The sequence below is a fragment of the Gracilinanus agilis genome, chromosome 3 (genome assembly GCF_016433145.1).
Source record: "Gracilinanus agilis isolate LMUSP501 chromosome 3, AgileGrace, whole genome shotgun sequence".
Taxonomy (NCBI): domain Eukaryota; kingdom Metazoa; phylum Chordata; class Mammalia; order Didelphimorphia; family Didelphidae; genus Gracilinanus; species Gracilinanus agilis.
In genome coordinates, this window is record NC_058132.1 from 200,542,410 (window position 1) to 200,550,361 (window position 7,952).

Genomic DNA, 7,952 nt, shown 5'->3' on the forward strand with positions numbered 1-7,952 from the left:
TCTCTCTCTCTCTCTCTCTCTCTCTCTCTCTCTCTCTCTCCCTCTCCACCTCCTCTTTCCCCAGGCTTCATCTCAGACAATGGCAAACACCGGCCCGAAATTATGGGTTTGTTAATTACAAAGGTAATGCCACAATATCAGCAATTAATGAATTCTAATCTGGCCTGCAAGAGAGGTCGGGGCGCACAATCGCCCTGCCTGCACGCCTCCCCGCAGCCCAAGACCAGCCTGATGGGATATTGTGATTGAAATATATTTGTTTGGAGTTATTAGATACTATCTGCAATCAATCCATTACCATAAACTTAAGCTTCCACATTCTTTCATTTTAAATGAATTTTCATATCACATTTCCAAATAAGCATTGCCTCCAGTCAACTCTTATTTATCTAATAACTCCATGCAAATATTTTATTATATTTCAATGAAAGGCGTCGAAAACTATTACCTTGTGCTAGATTTGGGTGTCAGGGAGGGAGCTGATGCTGGTGAAGGGAAAGGAAGGAAAATATTGTCCCCCTAGACTGCTCAGGCCTGAGGGAATGACCCTCCCTGCCCTCTCCCCACCTGCCCCTTTCCCCCAGATTTAATCAGGGATTCTAGGTCCCAAAAAGCAATAAGGAACAATATTTTCCAATTTATTCCAGTTCATTATACACAAATGAACCTACCAATATGGAAATAAAGGAACGGTTTGGTAAATCATTCTATCACCCTGCCCCCCATTCCCATCCAACTAGCCTTTTGCCCAAACCATAAAGACATCTATATTTTCTTTTCCTATAAGTCCTCCCTCTCTCTGTCTGTCTGTCTTTCTCTCTCTCTCCCTCTCTCTTTCTCTTTCTCTCTCTCAATCTCTCTCTTTCCCTCTCTCTCTCTCTGTCTCTCTCTTAATCTCTCTCTCAATCTCTTAATCTCTCTCTCTTTCCCTCTCTCTCTTCCTCTCTGTCTCTTTCCGTGTGTCTCTCTCTTTCTATCTCTCCCTCTGTCTTTCTCTGTGTATCTCTGTTTCTCTGTCTCTGTCTCTTTATCTCTCTCTTAATCTCTCTCTCTTTCTCTCTCCTCCTCCTCCTCTCTCTCTGTCTCTCCTCCCTCTGTCTCTCTCTCCCCTCTCTCTTTTCCTTTCTACTTTCTCTGTCTCTGTCTCCTTCTCTTTCTGTGACTTTATCATTTTCATCTCTCTCTGTCTCTCTGTCTCTGCCTCTCCCCTCTGTCTCTCCCCCCCTCTTTTTCTTTTCCCCTTCTCTGTCTCTCTGCTTCCTTCTGTGACTGTATCATTTCTATCTCTCTTTGTTTTTGTCTCTTTGTCTCTCTTTCTCTCTCTCTCCCCTCCCTTTTTTTTCTCTCTTTCCCCCCTACATGCATAGATACATACATCCTAGTTCCTCTCTCCTGTACCTATAATTGGCAGATAGAAATTAAGGAATCCAGGTCATTAGTATACACAAAGACCAAATCAAAGCAGCAACATATCAACACATTCTAGGCAAACATTATTCCTTATTTCAACTCAGAAAGATACTTGCCCCCATTTAGTGTACCCATTGTCCTCCCATGTCTCTCACTGAAGATTCCTTCAATCCAAGCCCCAGTCCAGACCTCTCTCCCCTCATTCCTCTGGTTAAACTCTGCCCCATTCCTTCAGGGACCTATCCTCTGTGAAGTAACCAAGGAAGTTCTTATACATCACTCTGCCACAGACCACAAGCCTGGGGTCTGGAAAATAGAAAGTATCTAATAACTGCTTGATGACTGATTGGTTGATCAGTAGTTTCATCTGGAGGATGCTTTTTCTGCCACTAAACACAGCTCCTCCTCACCTTACCCGTTGGTCATAGTGAGTTGTGACTCAAAAATTCACACACACACAGCTCTCCAGGTCAGCTAGGTGTTGAGCCTGTCTGAACCCAGCTAGGCTGGGTGGCAAATGGCAGACGTTCAGTCTGTTGTCGGCCTTCTCCATCTGGCAGGTAGGATCTTTCAGATCTTGTGCTCTACTGATGCAGGTTTAGAGGAGAAAGGGCCACTTCTAGGTCACTATTGAAGGAGGCAAAGGCAAGGCAAGAATTTATGAAACACTTTTTCTATACAAGGAACTGAACTGAATGCTGGAAATACAAATAGAAGTAAAATGATTGTCCTTATCCTCAAGAGGCTTACATTCTAATAAAAGAAGACAATGCACAAAGGAAGCCTAAAGGACATGGAGGGCAGCAGGGTGAAGGGGAGAAAGGTAACCATACAGAGGCATGGTATAAAAAGTACAGAAAGTCATAAGTAAAGCCAGGGGAGAAATGAAGTTTGGCCAGTCTGAGCCCTTCACCAAAATGGAGGCCCCAGGAAGAATACACCAATTGGAAAAGAGGGCTGGCATGGCATGTGGATGTTTCAGAGTGAGGAGGCACCCGAAACTAAGGGAGGTTCCAAATGCTGAGGGAAGTTCAAGGGAGAAACTGCAGCAGAGGCATGGCGTTGATGTTCCACATTCTTCTAGCAAATTCAGAGACCCTTAGCCTGGGATGGGCAGAAACTTCTCCAATCCCACTCTCTCAGGATCTGAGCGCCTAGGTTTGTCATTTCCCAGACAGGGAGTAGGAAAGGTATAGAATAATTGTTGTTCATGGTTTAGAGCTGAATTCCCTTGGTGAGGGGCCTACTCCTAACTTTTGATAACTATCCACTACATTTCCCAATTTACTATTCAGCTTATTTAAATAGGGGGTGGGGGGCCAGGTTGTATTGAAGCAATTTGTGCCCTAGGGTCAAGGTCCTTGTTTCTGTTGGGTTTTCCATTATGCTACACAAAACCTCAGGTCCCCCATGAAGTATATATTTATACCTGAAAGTACCTTACTCTTACATTACATTGTTTCTCTCTTTGACCATTATAACTCCTAAATTTGCTAAAAGTCTAAAATGGCCACCCTCTAACAAAACAAACAACTAAGAAATGAGTGGCTTAGTGAAAGTAGAGCCCACCTTATAATCAGAAAGACTGAGTTTCTCACATCCTGCCACCAATCCATTCTGGTTGTGTAATCCTAGGCAAATAATTTAATCTTTTAGGCCAATGGTAGCAAAAACAAATAGAAATATACCACTAACTCTTACATAAAGATCCCTGTGGGTCACATACTGACTTAGATAAACATATATGTTAATATTATTGATAACACTATTATATTTTTATTTATTTTGTTAAGTATTTTCCAATTACATTTTAATCTGCTTCAAGCTATAGTTGGGAATGTTGTAGGCTGTATGTGGTGGACCCTGTGGGTCACATGTTTGACTAGACAATTCTTCAAGATTATAAATTTGCAGAAGAAGTTTGCCTAAAATTTTACCTAGAAATTCCCTAAACTAATAAAATCACCAATTCAGTCCCTATTCCTGTCCCAGGAAACTTCCTCTACCAATGGAAGTCTGCAGCTTGAAGAATTAGAGAATTACTCAGACTCTGAGAGTTTAAGTGACTTGCCCAGGGTCACACATCTAGAATGGGTCAGAGGCAGGACTAGAACCCAGGTCATCTTAGCTACGAGACAACCTATCTGTACTATATTATGTTACCTTTATCTTCGTGACACAGAATAAAATATATATCTCCAGAAAGCTTCTAAGCATAGAACATAAAGGCAGGAATCTCAGACAGCTTGAATAGCCAAGAGATATAGTCAATGGTTTGACAGGGGAAGAAGGATTTACAGAAGAAGGACATGTGAACATCATGCTATAAGGGTAGTCATCTACTCTGTCTATGCTAATGGCATGGCCCTGAATTGCCGTCGTTAGATAACCCTATTGGAAGAAAATCTGTTCTCCACTTACAAGATTCTTCTTCATGAGCTCTAACTGATGCTACCCTTGTGTGAGCATTTCATATCTTTTTAAGTATTTGCTGATTTCTTCTGTTATCATTTTTCTTGACTGATAACTGGGTCAAATAATTTCTGATAGTTTTCTTTATTTCCTCTTCAATGCTTGTGAACTTTCTTCCTTTTTGATAATTTTTTGTTTTTTCTATCTTTTAAGAAAAGTAGATTAGCTATTTGTCTAATTAAGCTTTTTTTTTTTTTAACTTTTACCTTCCATCTGAGAATCAATACTATGTATTGGTTCTAAGACAGAAGAGTGGTAAGGGCTAGGCAATGGGGGTTAAGGGATTTGCCCAGGGTCACACAGCTAGGAAGTGTCTGAGGCCAGATTCAAACCAGAACCTCCTGTCTCTAGGCCTGGCTCTTAATCCTCTGAGATATGCAGCTGCCCCTTCTAATTAAGCTTTTTTTTTTTTTTTTTTTAAATAGCTTCTAGTTTCATGTATTAAGTCAATAGGATTTTTGCTTTCAATTTTGTTCACCTCTTCTTTGATTTTCAGAATTTCTCTTTGTTTTTTAGTTGTGGGAAAAGGTTCATTTGTTATTGTTTTTCAGCTATGTGCTCAATTCATTTTTTCCTTCCCTCTTTTGTTGATGAAAATGTGTGTGAGTGTGTGTGTGTGTGTGTGTGTGTGTGTGTGTGTGTGTTTGTGCATGTTGTGTAGTTAAGGCTTGTGGCTACATCACATAAACATTCCTCTATTATCTCACTATTGTCATTTTATTTGATGAAACTTTGTACAGTGGTTGGGATTTGTTTTTTAACCCACTGATACTTTAGGATTAAGTTATTTGGCCTATAACTTATTTAAAATCTTTTCTTCGAAGACCCTTTTATTACAGGTTAGCTAGGTAGTTCAGTGGATAGAGAGGCAGGTCTACTGATGGGAGGTCCTAGATTCAAATCTGGCCTCAGACACTTCCTAGCTGTGTGACCCTGGGCAAGTCACTTAACCCCTCTCCCCCATTGCATAGCCCTTACTACTCTTCTTCCTTAGAACCAACAAATAGTATTGTTTCTAAAATGGAAGATGAAGGCTTTTTTTAAACCATTTTTTGAAAATCATCTCAATTACCTCAAGATCAGTAAATGATTTGCTTAGTATTTATACTTTTCCGCATTTCAAGTGAGGGTTTTATTACCCAACACTTCGTCAATTTTTGAAAAGTTTCCCTGCATACCTGACAAATACGTAAACTCCCTTCTGTTCATATTCAATTATCATCTCAATCCTTTTAAGAGTTCAATTCAGGTCCTTGACTTATCCATTATTTATTTTTTTGTTAGATTTGTCTAAATATGAAAAAAAAAGCACATTGAAGACCCGCATTCATAGCTTTTCTATTTTCCCTAAAATTTCATTAAATTTTGCTTTAAATTTTTAGATACTAATCTATTGAATGTATATATTAAATATTGATATAGACTCATAATGTGTGGTACCTTTAAATATAATATAGTTTTCCTGCTTACCTTTTATTTTTATCATGACTAGATTTATTATAATCTCATCTAAAAGGCTTTTTTGAGTTCGTCTGAAGCATAATAGATTCTGCTTCAGTCTCTCATTTAGATCATTTTGAATTTTTATGTTGGTATGTATATTGTAAACAAATAGTGATGGATTCTATTTTCAAATCCATTCTGTCTCCCCCCCCCCCCCAACATGCCTCAAGTACTTTCTTTCCTCGTCTCCACCTTTGGGCTTCTCAGTCTTCCTTCAAGTCCCAGCTAAAATCTCATCTTCTGCAAGAAGCCATTCCCAGTCCCTTAATGTCGGTGCCTTCCTTCTGTGGTCATCTGCAATTAATACTGTGTATATCTTGTTTGTACATAGTCTTTTGGGTTTGGGTTTTGGTTTTAAACTTTTATCTTCCATCTTAGAATCAATACCATGCATTGGTTGTATGACAGAAGAACAGTAAGGGCTAGGCAATGGGGGTTTAGTGACTTGCGCAGGGCCACACAACTAAGAAGTGTCTGAGGATGGATTTGAACCCAGGCTCTCCTGTCTCCAAGTCTGGTGCTCTATCCACTGAGCCACCTAGCTGCCCTCTATATATTTGTTTACAGGTTATCTTCCCCATTAGAATGTAAACTTGAGAACAGAGACTTCCTTTTGCCTTTCTTTGTAACCCTAGTGCCCAGCACATAGTAGTTTCTTTATAGTTGGAAAATCTTGAAAATCTATCCTTTTATATCCATTTTATTTCTTACATTTCTTAATATGTGTTAACTTGACTTGTTGACTATAAATTAATGAAGAAAAAAGGCCAAGGTAGGGCCAAAGGCAAGATGTATCCTGGGAAGTTGACAAGTTGCATTAAGAACTAAAATCTAGATCTGGATCCTTTATAATAGCCATGTTAGTGACTGAGTCTCTGGATGGATGGATGGATGGATGGATGGATGGATGGATGGATGGATGGATGGGTAACCAACTGACTGATAGATTGGCTGACTGTACAGATTTTCTCCCAGCCCAAAAAGCATGCACTGACTCTTCTGTCTCTTGCTCAGACCCCTCCCTCTTCCTCCTATTCACTAGTTTGACAGATTGACAGAAGTGCCCCCTGCCTGACAAAATTGCCTCTAGGCATAAGTAAAAAATATAAAACATTTAGGGAAATTTATCCAAGAGCATTTGGTGCCATAAGCAATTTGCCTTAAACTCCTAACTCTAAACAGCCAATTTAAAAAGCTGGGTCTAGTCCTAGGTACTGGAAGGCAGCACAGAGAGAGCCTTGGTGGCTCCATAGAGAGAGGCTAGGCTTAGAGTCAGGCAGACTCGAATTCCTATCTGGCTTACTAGCTGTATGAACCTGGGCAAGACACTTGTTTCCCTCAGTTTCCATGAGTGTAAAATGGGAATAATAATGGCACGTATCCCACAGGTTGTTAGGCGGATTAAATGAGATATTTGTAAAGCTCTTAGCACAGTGCCTGGCACGTAGTGGGCACTATATAAATGTTTATTTCTTCCCCTTGCTTCCACTCCTCTGGCAAGAATCATCATATACAAGTACTTCATGGAAAGACTCAAAGGTCCCAGGGAATCTCCTGAGACATTTCAGGAACTATCTCGAGCATGGCTACTTTCTGTCTTTTCTCTGGGAACCTGGCCTCAAAAGACTTGGGTAATGCTATTCTGGACTGGTTGTATAATCTTGAATAAACCACTAAATCTCTCCGAGTCTCAGTTTCCTCATCTGTAAAATAAGGTTCACAATACAGATGTTAGCTATCTCACCAAACTATTGAGAAGACCAAATGAAATAGTTACCAAACGGTTTTAGCAACTGCAAAACAACATACAAACTTAAGATCGAATTAGTTTGTCCCTAACTGACTGACTTGCTTTTAGTCAGACTGCTGGATTTCATTTAGGCCCTGGGCACAGTCTCATTGACAAGCCAGGTACAAGCCCCAAAGAGTGAACAGAGTTGGATAATAGGCAGAGGTGCCCAGGGGGCATGAAGCAGTCAAGGTGACAGAAACCTAAACATTTAAAGTATCAGGGGGCCCAGCAAGGGCCTTTTCTCCCTCCAGCTGCTGAGCTTGGAGGGTGAGGGACAATGAGGCAGAAAGTGGGGAGAATACCAGGGTGGTGCTGTCTGGCAGCAAACTGCCTCTAGGCAAAGTCCTCCCAATAGGGTCTCCCAGGAAATGATTTTCCAGGCAAGGGGCCCATCTCCTGTCACTCACACCCTGTACAGGGGCTGATCTCAGAACCTCTGTTCCCCAAGGGGTGAACCCTGCCCATCCCCAGCTCCACTCTTGAGTACCATCACACACACACATGCACACCAACCCTTGATCTGACCAACTTATACATTGGCTATGAGCCACTCTGCACAGAATTACAGAAGCTCAGATCCAGGACCTCAACTGGGTCACATAGCCCATCCCCTAAAGAAAAAGCACCTCTACTTGTTTCCCTGACAGGTGATCATCCAAATTTTATTTAACGTTACACCATCCCCCCTATTTCTCTCTCTCTCTCTCTCTCTCTCTCTCTCTCTCTCTCTCTCTCTCTCTCTCTCTCTCTCCCTTTTTTCCTCTTTCCCTTTTTT

At 40.9% G+C, this 7,952-nt stretch overlaps 1 long non-coding RNA gene across 1 annotated transcript in view; it reads right to left on the reverse strand.

Annotated features, from left to right (window-relative positions):
* Nucleotides 1-1,976: 1,976 nt before the first annotated feature.
* The window catches only part of LOC123239072, a 9,458-nt gene continuing 3,482 nt past the window's right edge, over nt 1,977-7,952 (reverse strand). Inside the window, exon 3 of the long non-coding RNA XR_006505718.1 lies at nt 1,977-2,037. This is a non-coding gene — a long non-coding RNA (uncharacterized LOC123239072). The remainder of the gene's footprint in view (nt 2,038-7,952) is intronic.